This window comes from Nelumbo lutea, chromosome 4 (genome assembly GCF_056320005.1).
Source record: "Nelumbo lutea isolate HS-2025 chromosome 4, American lotus-T2T, whole genome shotgun sequence".
Classification (NCBI taxonomy): Eukaryota; Viridiplantae; Streptophyta; class Magnoliopsida; order Proteales; family Nelumbonaceae; genus Nelumbo; species Nelumbo lutea.
In genome coordinates, this window is record NC_142687.1 from 44,045,669 (window position 1) to 44,060,886 (window position 15,218).

A 15,218-nucleotide genomic window follows, 5' to 3' on the forward strand; every position below is an offset into this window, starting at 1 on the left:
TGGGTTGGAACAATCTGATAAAATTAGATTTGGATGGTCTATTAAGCTTATCAAATCGGATTGGACCAGTGGACCATCATTAGAGCAGTAAAGCGGGCCAGGCCGCCAGCACGACTCAGCCACTCGGTCTTGGTCACTGTAGCAAGTGGATGCCAGGCCTAGCCCAGCATAGTCCATATATCATATATAATTTATTTTAATTTCTTGTTTATCTTGTTAATCTATTTAAATTTTTTCATTATTATTTTTTTCAAATTTCCTAAAAAATCATGCTGCCCATGGCCCGAGCCCATCTTGGCTCGTGCCAGGCTTTCCTTTTCAGGGGTTCCGGGGCAGGCAGGCATAGTTAACTCAGGCCTGCGTGCCAGCAGGACACAGCCTGCAAAAGATACCTCTAATTATCATAGAATCGGATTGGATATCATCAAATTTGGTTCATGGGCAATCAACTTCCCTCAAGCTTATCTTTCCATCTTGGTCGGAATTCGTGGCTTTGAAGAAATTCTTTGCAGGTTGGCTTTACATTAAGTAGGTGTCGATTAGTTTGGATCAGCTCAGATCCAATCCAATCCCATTTGTACTAAAATGAATAGAACTAGTCGGATTTTGATTAGATTGTATCTGGATTAACTTCTAATGGATTACTATAGGATTAGGTCAAGTTGGACCAAAACTCGGTCCATTGAAAGCCCTAGTTTTCAGAAAGCAGACGTAGATGCTATGTGCAATAGGGTAGTGAATGCAGAGATGGTTAAATAATCCCACTTCCTGCCCACAAATGGCATGGAGGATCTTGAATTGCATACCCCGTTTCTTCTGAAACTACTTAGTGAGGAACTTGCCATGGGAAGCCTTCCACCGTAAGAATCCAATCATGAAGCATTAGATCTCCACATGACCTTGTATAAAATAAAAAAAAAAAAAAAAAAAAAAAGCATCATCACAAGTTATTAACAAATGACTTAATAGAGAACTTCTCATTACTACTCCATTTCCCTCCTGCTTTCTTTGAAGGATTTGATTCCTGAGCAACTATAGGAAAGTTCCAAAATATCATAGCATTTTGGGATTAGTGTTTTAAAAGGCGTGGGCCTCCAGGCGAGGTGCCCCCAACCATGAATGCAATACATTTATCCACATTGATATTGAGATAAGCTATCAGGAGACCCAATAGATGTTATCAGATTTCTATAAGATGAAGACTATAGTGTTTTGGACTTGTATTTGCTCCACCTTCTAGGTGACAATAAGATCATTGTCAAATAGCCATAGTCCCTTTTCAATTATCTGGTCATCCAAGCTTGTAGGGAATTGTACTAGAAAGGAGCCAAAATAGTTGAATCTTTGACCTTCCACGATTTTCAAATCATTCCTTTTTAGCCTTGCAACATTTAGGTTTCAACTTGTGGAGACTCTAAAGATGCATGAGAGAACATCTCCATTCTTTACTGAAGGAAGTGTAAGTACATGTAGATAGCCATCACAAAACCTACAATGAGGGTTGGAATAATGCAAAGGTAACCACCATGGAACCCACTAAAGCAGAAATGATGTCAGTTTATTTGTGATATCGCATATTAACTTTGGCACAACTGTACATAGAGTGTCGTCCCATGTGACTATGAGTAAGCTCTCGAAAAGGGTTGTTGCTATAAGAGTGTCCACATGAGAACTCTAACGATAGGAAATCCTAATCCTAAGAGATTCTCATAGGCACATGGTGAAACCCTAGCTATTTACTGGTTATGTATTCAATGAATTATAACTGCCTTTCTAAGGCAAAAACGTTTCCTCTGATCATTTTCCTGTTCCCTATTATAGTCACACATTTCCCTCTATAAATGAGGGGGAGGCCCGAAGTCCTACACACGAGATAATCTCGAGAGCATTGCAAGAGTCCTAGCATTCTAGTCTTCTTATTCCCTAAAATTGCCCATTACTTTGTCCTAGAGCCAACACCCTTACTTCCCCCACCTCTTTAGCCTTACCTCACAACTTATAGGAAGCATCCTCTCTTCTATCTTTAACAATATTAAAATAATTCAGAAAAAAGTCTTGATCTTCAATATCTCATCGTTAACCATGAAACAATAGGAAGAATATGAAGTAGAGGGAAGCAGCTTAGCAAAGGAAGGTAGAGAGGGAAACAGATATAGGAAACCCTTGCACAAAGGCAAGAAGTAATCTTTTCTATTTGTGGGTCCCTTGGGTCTAGGCCTGTTCTAATGATCCTTCTTTGTACTTATTTTATTTTGTGTAATGCATTATACCTTACCTTTTCTCAATAAATTTTGCATTTGGTTCAGTTTTTGCATTTGTTTGTTAGAAACTGTGATTTGCACTCCTACCTGACATGAAATTTGCACCTTTTCTCTCATTTGTACTCACTAACAGTACAAATATTGCATTTTAAAAACTAATGCAAAATTTGCACCACCTTTCTCCTACCTCACTTCCAAACAAATAAACCCTTCTATCTCCATTCTCTTCCATTAAAGTGGGGACTGGTTCATTTTACTTATTTACTTCTCACATATATACAAGGCAAACTCAACTATAAGGCAAAAATAAACCACAATTTCCCCTGTACTTGGACCTCTGTAAAAAATCTCGCTTAATATTTCAATAAATATGCAAGTACACCCATTCCATTAATTGTCCTGAAGGGACACACTAGTGCAATGTTTTAGAGTTTTTAATGTTTTAAAATCCCATTTTGGCTCATGAGAAACTTTATTAGAACAAAGGTTTACCAAACTATCACCAAAAAGGAGATTCACTTGATTTAAGTGGGCTTCATTGTTCACTTCATCAAGTAAACAACAAAGACCAAGTTGGGATTGCACTTAAATTTCCCTTGTTAGTAGGCACACCATACTTAGGCAATCTAGAGATTGAATGGTTTTCACCATGCACATTTGTAACAAGGGCATATTCATAATTTTAACATATCCAATACATGATAGTTAATTGAAGGGTTGCCATCAAATTAAGGTGGAACTAGGGGGGACCCAAGGGATCCATGGTCCCCACTGTGCCCCAAAATATCCATTTATGTAAATCTATTGTCTTACACCATGTTTAAGTAGGACTAATAAACTACAATTTCCATTCAGATCAACAACTCTCCATCACGATAGATTGTTATTGACACATAAAAATAAGCCCCAATTATACCAATGGGATCAAATTAATTGGACTTCATATTTCTGCCTAGCCTAGAGCCTAGAGGTGCTGATTATATGAGATGGGAACAAGGTGAAGAGCCAATTTCTTGTGAGTAGTGAGACCAGGTGCCTCTTCCATGTCGATATCTTCCTTGTTCATTCCACAAGGCAATTTCCAGTCGAATGAGTAGAGAATATTTGAGAGTGTAAGAGTCACAATTGCTGCTCCAAGGTTTATCCCAGGACAATGCCTTCTGCCTGCTCCAAATGGTACAAGTTCAAAATGGAGTCCTTTAAAATCAATGGAACCATCCATGAACCTTTCTGGGTAAAATTCTTCTGGGTTTTCCCAAAACTTAGGATCTCTTCCAATAGCCCATGGACTCACAATAACCCTTGTTTTAGGGCAAATGTTATATCCACTGATCTTACATTCCTCCATGGTTTCCCGTGGAGCTAGCAATGGACCAGGAGGGTGCATTCTTAGGATCTCCTTCACCACTGCTCTGAGGTATTGAAGCTGTTCAAGATCACTCTCTTCCACCATTCTTTTCTTCCTAATTGCATTTCTAAGTTCGTCTTGAGCTTTTCTCATCACTCTTGGGTTCTTCATGAGCTCTGTCATTCCCCAAACAAGGACTGCTGTGCTTGTATCAGTTCCAGCAACAAAAATATCCTGAAATGGAGGCATAATTGAAAATTATGTAAACTTCAGTTAAACAAATCATCTGATGTACAGATGCTCATCCAAAGGCAAAAAAAGAAGAAGAAAAAAAAAACAAAAAGGAGGACATGCAGTAAATATGTGATGAGTGGTGACCATGAGGGCAGCCTTTATGTGGTCTATGGTGAGGTCAATTCCACCAATTGCATCCTTTCTTAGTTGAAGCAAGACATGAATGATATCTTCATGGCCCAGCACTTCCTGTGTCTCAGAATTTAGGTGCTCATCGATGACAGATTGATAGAAATCATCCATTTCTCTAAAATTCTTTTCAAGCCTAGAAGTTTGTCCAATTAGCACATCGATTATCCAGCCAATGGATGGGAAGTAATCCTCAAAATAGAAGCCACCCAACAAAGCCTGTGCTTCTTGCAGCATGTATTGAAATCTACTTCTTGTACACACTTCATCTTGAAACCTCTTACCCAGAGCAATCCTACAGATGATGTTGTTGACAAGGGAAAGCATGATTTCACTAATGTTAATAGGAGTACCAGGCGAAGAACAGGAAGATCTTGCTATCAAGTCGATCATCAGATCCACCTCGTTCTCCCTTATGAATTGAAACGACTGCACCTTCTTTGTGTTGAAAAGTTGGACAAAACAAATCTTCTTCAAGTCTCTCCGAATGGCGAAAAAGCTATATCTTTGAATTGGTAAGAAAGTTTTCTGGGTCCAACTAGGGAAGGCCTGCTACAGAACTGAAGGTCATGAGTCCTAAGAACCTCCTCGGCCATTTTGGCTGAGGAAATCACCACCGTTGATACATGGCCCAGCTGTAAATGCATCAGAGGGCCATATCGCTTCGCTAGTTGCCATAAGGAGCGATGGGGGAGCTTGCCAATTTGGTGCAAATTCCCAATGATGGGAAGCCTAGAAGGGCCAGGAGGGACGTTTACATTCCTCTCTACAATAACCATCTTTTTTGTTTGAAGAATAAACAGGATGGAAAGAAGAAGAATCAGGATGGGAAGAAGACATAATATGGAAACATCCATTGTACAAGGTGCGCAATAACTATTTTTAGCTTGAATCTAGCCTTAAATAACACAACTACTACTATATTTCTTTCTACTGTAGAAGATGCAATATATGACCACTTAAGTTCGTTCCAGATGGAGCTTGCATTGATTGTGACCACCACACCGACATCTCATGACCAATAAAACATGGAAATTAATGTTCCCAGATACAACACGCCATGTGGACTTTTTTTATATGGTCACTAACATCTACACTTTATCAGATCGATTGTGTGGTTGGAATTGATATATATGAACTAGCTTACCGGTGGTTGTAACTTCATTTTAGAAAGCATTATGTTCATCTAAGGGTGGTGGATGGTACATACCCATGTGTATGCCAAGTCTGGATCTGTTCCTCACACCAACCTCACAGTATGTCACAACCACACATCAAAAATATCTCTCATCCTTGTATGTTATTATTCATGGGGAGATGTTCTTAATATGTATCCGGGATTTCCTACTCACTTTTCCTAGGCGGGTAGAGATTGGGTAGGAAAAGTTTGTACGAAATCTGGGCTCCCTAATACGTGGTGGGATGTTCTATGAATTCGGTATGAGGACCACTCTCATTTATGTCATGTGTTTTGAAAAAAAAATGTGTATGACATGTTCCTTATGACTTGTGAGACATTTCTAAAATTCTAATCCCTGTATGTTGTTATTCATGGGGAGATGTTCCTAATATGCACCCGGGATTTCCTATTCACTTTTCCTAGGCGGGTAGAGATTGGGTAGGAAAAGTTTGTACGAAATCTGAGCTCCCTAATACGTGGTGGGATGTTCCATGAATTCGGTATGAGGACCACTCTCATTTATGTCATGTGTTTTGAAAAAAAAAATGTGTATGACATGTTCCTTATGACTTGTGAGACATTTCTAAAATTCTAATCCCTGTATGTTGTTATTCATGGGGAGATGTTCCTAATATGCACCCGGGATTTCCTATTCACTTTTCCTAGGCGGGTAGAGATTGGGTAGGAAAAGTTTGTACGAAATCTGAGCTCCCTAATACGTGGTGGGATGTTCCATGAATTCGGTATGAGGACCACTCTCATTTATGTCATGTGTTTTGAAAAAAAAAATGTGTATGACATGTTCCTTATGACTTGTGAGACATTTCTAAAATTCTAATCCCTGTATGTTGTTATTCATGGGGAGATGTTCCTAATATGCACCCGGGATTTCCTATTCACTTTTCCTAGGCGGGTAGAGATTGGGTAGGAAAAGTTTGTACGAAATCTGAGCTCCCTAGTACGTGGTGGGATGTTCTATGAATTCGGTATGAGGACCACTCTCATTTATGTCATGTGTTTTGAAAAAAAAAATGTGTATGACATGTTCCTTATGACTTGTGAGACATTTCTAAAATTCTAATCCCTGTATGTTGTTATTCATGGGGAGATGTTCCTAATATGCACCCAGGATTTCCTACTCACTTTTCCTCGGCGGGTAGAGATTGGGTAGGAAAAGTTTGTACGAAATCTAAGCTCCCTAGTACGTGGTGGGATGTTCTATGAATTCGGTATGAGGACCACTCTCATTTATGTCATGTGTTTTGAAAAAAAAATGTGTATGACATGTTCCTTATGACTTGTGAGACATTTCTAAAATTCTAATCCCTGTATGTTGTTATTCATGGGGAGATGTTCCTAATATGCACCCGGGATTTCCTACTCACTTTTCCTAGGCGGGTAGAGATTGGGTAGGAAAAGTTTGTACGAAATCTGGGCTCCCTAATACGTGGTGGGATGTTCTATGAATTCGGTATGAGGACCACTCTCATTTATGTCATGTGTTTTGAAAAAAAAGTGTATGACATGTTCCTTATGACTTGTGAGACATTTCTAAAATTCTAATCCCTGTATGTTGTTATTCATGGGGAGATGTTCCCAATGCATCGGTGGGATTTTCTATGAGGTTGATGTCAGTGCGAGAAGCGAATCCTGATTCATATTCAGTTATGTCATGTGTTTTGAAAAAAATGTGCATGACATGTTGCGTGTCAGATATTTCTAAAATTCTAATCCTTGTATGTTCTTATTCATGGCGAGACGTTCCCAATACAGTGGGATTTTCTATGAGGTTGGTGTGAGTGTGAGGGGCAAGTCCCAATTATTTTGAAAAAAATGTGTATGTCATTTTCTTTGTGAGACATTTCTAAAATTCTAAAATGCGACTATCATGTTTTACTGGGTCATGTTACCCTTTACTAATACTTATGGCATCGAACAAAATGAAATGTCTACATAGCCAACCCTCTATTATTGGGATAAGACTTTTATAAAATGAGGAGTGATTTCTTGAATCATAATAATCATTTAGGAGGCATTTAGCAAGTCTTTTTTGGATTATTTTTCAAAAGTTCAAGGCCTTAAAAGATTAATGAGTTTTTTACAGGTAGAGATCTTCACAGACAAAAGACCATTTGCCTGCAATTTTTTTAAAGATCTTTTCAAAAGGTAGAAAGCCCAAAAGACTGTTTAGCAAGCACACATGTTGATCCCTATCTCTTACATACATATGTTATGTGAGGAACCCAATAACATTCAAACATGCAAATATTACTTGTGAATCCCACTTACACATTTATCTACACAAAATATTAAAATGGCTCCACTCGCACATTTCCCTATACAATATAACAAATTAGTCCCTATTTACACATTAGCATATGCGGTTATCATGCACCTATGGGATCCACTCACACATTCACTTATAAAAAAATCAATGCAAGTCCCACATATCTCACCATAGAAAATAAATAGATTAATGTACTTACATGCATCATCCAAAAAGTAAACAGACCAAAATGCAACTTTAGGTAAATCTCCTCAAGATATTTAACAAGCAAGAAATTACAACTGGTTTTTGCCATTAAAAGTATGAAACCTAGATACCATCCCAATGCTAGTATATTGTGTTGGTATGTCAATTTCTAGTGTAAGCGTTTGTATATTTCCAACACCCTATATATCTAGCTATTCTATCATTTTCCGGTAACATAATAGAAGAAACCTTAAAGGAAGAAACCAATAATTTCCCTTAAATGGAGATTTTGAACTTTGGAAGGGAAAAAAGTCTACAATGATTATCTTATTTGTAAATTGTACTGATGTTATAGATGGGAATAATTATTAATATTTATTATTACCCATTTTGTAAGAAGTGATTAGGGTTGGAAACAAATTGAGCCGAGCTTAAGCTTAATATAACTTAGATCGTAAGGCTCATGAGCTTAATTGAGCTTATATATATTAATATATAAGTGCAGATCTTGAGTTCGAAGATTATCAGGTGACATGAGTGGTTGATTCGGAATCTTTGTGTACGAAGGACAATATGGGTATTTTGGATCTGAAATTCGACGGGTTGTTGATCGAGATATTTGGAGTCCAATGGGTATGTTTCATGTCTTTAGAGGCATTGGAATCACAGGAATTTGGGTAGCGAATATCTCGGCCAATGAGGTGGCTTAAAATGGAATCTTATCTTGATGAATGGTTAAAGGAGGGGATTTCATGTTGGATTTTGGTGGAATGGCATTTATTTGAAGTGCAATGTTGTTGGGAGGATTTGATCACATCTAGGACACGTAGATTGCAAGTTTTTGGTTCGATAAGCATTATGGGACCGGATGTATCGAAACTGAATCTCTTATGGATGAACGAAAAAATCCAGGTATTTAGGATTGAAACATGGTGTGATTGGATGCTAAAAGGTTTTATTTCATATGGTGAAGTTTGATTGTGTGGCAGAAGTGGTGATGTGTTATGATCATGGTCATCAAAAGGGAATATTATAGATTAAGGTGGATTTGAGGGTGTTCGAGTTGAAATTTGGTGTCATCAGATTTTAGCACATCCTAAAGGGGTTGGTCAGGTCTGATCGGGCCCTTGGGGTATGACAAGTGGAACTGAACAAAAATCGGGTGCTAAGAAGAGATAAGGGAGATTAATGGATGAGGTTTAAAGGGTTTTTGGAGGGAGATTGATTGAGAGAATGGACTGTCAAGATAGCTTTGGGAGAAATCCCTCTCAATCAATCAAGACAATGAGTGGAAGATTTCACCAATTTACTTAAATTGGACATTCCAAGTTTAGGTGATTGGATTGATTGGTTAGAGGCTCCTAGTTGGTTAAATCTTGGATTTTAAAATGGTTCTAGAGGCTGGGAGAAAGGTTTGGTCGTGGTATGTCCTAGGTTTGATTTTGTAGTGAAGAGGATTATAAATGGAAGGTCCAGATCGAGTCTAGATTTGGGTCTCAAGATGGAGGGGTTAACGGTACTAGAATTGGATGATATTGGTACTGTTGGAATCAAAATTTTGAGCTCTACCCATATACAAGGTTGAATTTCAGATTTTGTATGGTATATTGTTCATGATCAAAAGTGATCCTGATCGGATGATCAAAATCAGTTCCGGCTTTGAGTCTTGAAATGAAGGGGTAAACGGTGTCGGATTTGGGTGATCGTGGTGTTGTTGGATTTGGATTTTCATGATATATGTACCTATGGTTTTGGATTTTTGATTTTATGTGAAATGAGGTTAAGGATCAAAATGACCTCGACCAGACGGTTAGAATCGGTTCCAACTTTGGAGGTTAAGAAGAAGGGGTAAATATTGTTAGATTTGGGTAATTTTGGTGTTGCTGGGTTTGGATTTTTGGGTTATATGTACCTATGGTCTTAGATTTCTGATTTCATGTGAAATGAGGTTAAGGATCAAAATGATCCCAATGAAATGATTAGAATCGATTTTGGCTTTGGGTCTTAAGATGAAGGTGTAAACGGTGTTGGATTTAGGTGATCTTGGTGTCGTTGGATTTGGATTTTTGGGATATACATACCTATAGTCTTGGATTTTGGATTTGATGTGAAATGAGTTTCAAGATCAAAATGACTTCGATTAGATAATCGAAATTGGTTCCGACTTCGAGTGTTAAAATGAAGGAGTAAACAGTGTCAGACTCAGGTGATCTTGGTGTTGTTGGATTTGGATTTTTAGACTCTACATATCTTTGGCTTTGGATTTCTTATTTGGTGTGAAATTAGGTTTAGGGTCAAAATGGCTCCAATTGGACGATTGGAATCAGTTCCATCTTTGGGTCTAAAGATGAAGGGGTAAACGGTGTCGGATTTGGGTGATCTTGGTGTCATTGGATTCAAATTTTTGGGCTGCATGTACCTATGGTATTGGATTCTTGAGGCTCAAATTTTATAAAATTCTAAAAATAACCCCCGGTCGGCTGCGAGGTTAGTTGAAGCATGCTTGAAGCTTAAAGTGTTGCAAAAAGACTGAAGAGCACAAAAATGGGGTGTCTACAACCGTCTTTTCTCTTCAGCAAGTAAAGCTCGAATCCGTGATCTAAAACTTGAACAAGCAAATGTTAGAAAGGAAGACCTAAGTGCCTCTAACTACATCCAAAAGGTGAAGAGCATTGCGGACTCTCTGACCGCATCTAGATACCTGATGCCAGACTTAGACCCCATCCATCATTTGTTGGAAGGATTATTGGCAGAATATGACACATTTGTTATCTCTATCACAATGAGACTTAACGAACTGACACTACCAGACATTCAGAGTTTACTTCTTACATTTGAGAAATGTATAGAGCAACGTTCTTTCTTTGAGAATATGTCTAGACCAACTATCAATTTGGTGACATGCAAGAAGGATGCTCCCATGTCCAAGCTGCAACAACCTTAGACACAAAGCAGTGGTACCTAGCAGCAGCAAAGTTACTACAAACCCCAACAGCTGAGTAATAACGGTAATCAGTATCCACCTTCTGGTTAGTCATTCTCTTGGAAATCCAATAACAGAGACACCTTAGTGATCTATTAGTTGTGCTGCTACACCAGACATAGTGCTGCTACCTGCCAATGTTATCTAGAGCTTGTCGACAACAAGCCTAAAAAACAAGCTCATTCTGCATCCTCCTCACATGTTATGAATGATGGAAGTTGGTACCCCGATTCCAGGGCCACTAATCATTTGACGTCTAATCTTAATAATCTCTCCATTCAAAGTGAGTACCAAGGATTAGATTGGATAATGGTTGGCAATGGTGGGAGTATTTCTATTTCTCATATTGAAGACTCTACTATTAAAGCTTCATTAGGAGAGGCTAAAGAAATACCAAAGAGAGAATAGAAGACTGAAACTAATAGAATGGGAAGAACCAATTCATAATGGTTTGGCCTTGGTATCTATTTATATACATTGAATAGCAGTTGGGATTACAATCAACTTCTGTGTGATAAATACAAAGTACAACAAGGAAACTAACTGATGAGATAATAGGATAGGCTCCTAAACTCCAACACGTTGAGGACTCTTCATCATTATCTTAACACGCCCCCTTCAAGCTAACTGTCTACTAGAACATGAAGCTTGAATTTAGACCACTAGAAACTCGTCCCACTGAGTAGCTTGGTGAACACATCTGCCACCTGATCTCCTGTGGATACAAACTGCACTTGAATGCTTTTGTTCGGTACCAAGTCCCGTAAGAAATGGAAGTCTACTTCAGCGTGCCATGTCCTAGCATGAAAAAGTAGGATTGGATGCTAGAGGAGAGATATGTCGTGCTCCTTGATGGTGAGCTATGCTGAGTTGCCTTTGATGAGCTATGCCGAGCTACCTATGGCGAGCTGTGGCAAGCTTTGCCGAGTTGCCCGAGCTGCCCAGTTGTCTTAAGGCTGCACTTGATTGGCATGAGGTGCCAGGTGTCACAATTTCACTCGAGGGCCAAATCCGCCCTCATCATTTGCCCCCCACTCCCGAGCTGAGAGTAACTCATCGAAGGGAGTAGATTTATTCTTTTGGCTCGTAAGTCGACGAGCTAGTAAGTGTTGATCCAATTCCTTAGGCTTTGGGAGCTGCCTGTATGTGGCGAGCTGCTTGCAAGTAGCGAGCTGCCTGTAAGGTGAGGAGGTCTCCGCCAATTCAATATTATAGCCCTTAGGCTCTAGGGGCAACTTATAGTTCACTTTTGTTGATTTTGCCCATGGTGAGGAAGCGACTAGGTTTTTAGCAATAATGTGGCTTGTAGACTTTGGGAGCGACTCATAGTCCACTCTTCTTGACATTGCCCATGCCGAAGAGGCGATCGGGTCTTTAAGCAGTAATGTGGCTCGTAGGATTTGGGAGCGACTCGTAGTCCACTCTTCTTGACTTTGCCCGTGCCGAAGAGGCGGCTGGGTCTTAAGCAGTAATGTGGCTCGTAAGCTTTTCCTGTGAGGGGCCAAGCTGACCAGGTGTCGAGCTACCTGTGAGGTGTCAGGCTGATTGGGTACCGAGCTACCTGTGAGGTGTCAGGCTGACTGGGTGCCAAGCTACCTGTGAGGTGCCAATCTGACCAGGTGCTGAGCTGCCTGTGAGGTGCCGAGCTGACCAGGTGTCGAGTTGCATGTGAGGTGCCGAACTACCTGTGAGGTGTCAGGCTGACCAGGTGCTGAGCTACCTGTGAGGCGTCAGGCTGACTGGGTGCCGAGCTACCTGTGATTACGTTGCATCAGCCTCGTAATGCTGGTCACCCACTCCTACAAGAAGCTACTAGGAGCTCGACCTTCGGGGGCAGCACTACTAACTTTAGGTCACCAGCTCACACGGGAGCCTTGGAAGGCTCGACCAGCATGGGTGCCTATGTAGTCTGTTGGCTGCCAACTCCCGCGGAAGCCACAAAGAGCTCATCTTTGTAGAGGGGACCTTGCAGAGAGGACTGATGAGGTTTTATCTGAATTGAAAGTAAAGTTGGTAGAGATGCTTAGTCTGCTAGCTCCCTGCATAGTCTTTGAGTTCATAAAAAATGTAAACTATAAAGCGAGAGCTTCAATTTCTAAAAAGTGAGGACTTAGTTTTCTAGGAGAAGAGGACTCAGCTTTTGTAAGATGAGAACTTAGCTTTTGTAGGATGAGAACTTAGCTTTTGTAGCATGTTCCCACAGATGGTGCCAATTGATGTAACCGGTTCTGGTCATGTACCAATTTTTTTTTATTTTTTATTTTGCTAAGTACCTCGTCATTTGACATGCTCCTAGGAGAGGATGGTGGAGCTCCCTGATGGTGAGCTATGCCGAGTTACTTGTGGTGAGATCTGCCGAGCTGCTTGTGGTTAACTATGTCGAGCTGCCTATGGCGAGTTGTGGCAAGCTCTGTCGAGCTGCTTGTGGTGAGCTACGCCGAGCTGTCTGTAAGTGGCAAGATGCCTGTGGCAAGCTCTGCCGAGCTGCCCGATCTGCCCAGTTGTCTAGAGGTTGCACTTGGTTGGCATGAGATGCAAAGTGTCACAATTTCACTGGAGAGCCAAATCCGCCCTCATCAACTTTCGAATAAGTGTGATTAGGGATGAATAGTTAGGGTTAAGAAAGATTACAACATTTTTTTTATTAGCAACAATATGGAAATATTTTTTTGGTAAGTAACAATATGGAAATAATTTCATATTGCTATTTCTTGGGGTAAAAATGAAATTTCAAAATATAATAGACTAACAAGTAAAACTGGTAGCCCCATTTTTTTAAGCTATCATAAGTCCACATTTTATATTAGCATATGAAACTATAAATATATTTGGAGCTCAATATATTAGAACTTTATTTGTTGCCCAAATTCATGAGGGGACCAAACAGTCCAGCCCCCATATGATGAAGATGGGAGAACAAGTACCATATTCCCTTTGGACTCCTCAACCCAAAGGGATTTTTTCTTGTGGTTCCCTTTTTAAGGTCCTCTGCCAAACCTTGTCTCAACAGGTTTTCCCATTTAAAGAAGTCCGGTGTAGGCCTATTCCCCCTATGGTTATGTGATATGTTAACTATCAAAAAAAAAAAAAAAAAGGTTTTCATTCTTGCATTAACTATCTCAGAAAAATAGAGGTTTCTCTAACAAGCAATTATTCACAATGCTTGGGTGCAAGATAAGTGATGTGACGATATGAATCAGTATATGCTTCAAGGTTAAAGTGTATTTCACATGTATGCTTCTATGCTCCATACAATCTGCAAACCATGAAGTGTATACTTCACAAGACGAATGGACATCACTAGCACATCAGAATTGTTTTGAATATACCTCACCCCAAGGCATGCCTCGAGGTGTATGCCTCAAACACTCTGAAAAAACTGGTCAACCTCATCAAGTTCAACGAAGAGCACAAACAATCTTTGAAACAGGAAAAATAGTTCTACCTGAAAGGCATTTCCAACATCTATCAGAACACCCTTAGTCTCCCCTATGTGATTCCTAATAGATTCCCCAATGCCTAATGCACTTAGGTTGTCAATACAGCAGCCATCAACATCAAAGTTTAGTTTGAAATAACACACACGGGGGAAACCAAATCACGAGGGTAACAGCTCTCCTAGTTGAAAGCAGTTCTACCTGAAAGGCATTTCCAACACCTATCAAAACACCATTAGTCTCCCCTATATGATTCCTAACAAATTCCCCAATGCCTAATGCACCTAGGTTGTCAATACAGGGTAACAATTCTCCTAGTTGAAGATGCCACCACTGAAGGAAAGCCCCTAATAGTCTCATCTGTTGAGAAACCCTTTGACTTGTTGCTTATTTTCATCTGGTATGCTACTCTTATTGCAACAAGTCAAATAGGTCCTCCTATGATGTCCTTACTTGAGAAGATTTTTGAATTGTTCTCTTCCCACATGGACAAAAGAATTGTTGCCCTTTCACCACAACAAAACATTACCCATTCTTTGGAGAGAAGTATAAAGGTCTAGAAAGGCTTTCTACATCATTTGGATGTTAACAACTAAGCCAGAAAGAGAAGAAAAATTTCCAGGCAGTAGAGACAAAGTTACAAAAGATTAATAAATGGAAAATCTCATAGTTATCTTTACAAATAGAGCATCTATGGCATCAAAGGAAACAAATAAAAGGTCTTCTCCTTTGAAAGACCACAAAGGAATTGGTTCTAACTTCTAGTTGATAGGCTTCCTAGCAAAATGATTTCTCGGAGAGTTGAGCCCAGACAAATTGCTTTTACTGGCAACACTGACAGAGGTGGAGCAGAGAATGTTAAACCTTGGAAGAAAGATGTACAAGGAAAAAATAGTTTACACATTATGAACACCATATCCTTCCATCAATATCATTAGGATCAAAGAAAATCTCTTCCAAAAAAATAATTAGTGCTAGCATCCACCAATTCCCTATCCTACAATCTAATAGGATTTACGATAAGACGAGAAAAAAAGACAGAGGAGAAGGAAAAAGGAGGAAGATGGTCGGTTGGTTCTCACTTCACACTAGAAAGAGAACCTTCTGTCTTGG

General features: G+C 39.6%; 1 pseudogene across 1 annotated transcript; it reads right to left on the reverse strand.

Annotated features, from left to right (window-relative positions):
* Positions 1-2,978: 2,978 nt before the first annotated feature.
* LOC148855495 (cytochrome P450 71A9-like) lies at positions 2,979-4,955 on the reverse strand (annotated as a pseudogene). Its single transcript, XR_016095008.1, has 2 exons — positions 3,988-4,955; positions 2,979-3,843 (listed from the first exon to the last, which is right to left on the reverse strand). The product of XR_016095008.1 is annotated as a cytochrome P450 71A9-like (transcript).
* Positions 4,956-15,218: the final 10,263 nt, after the last annotated feature.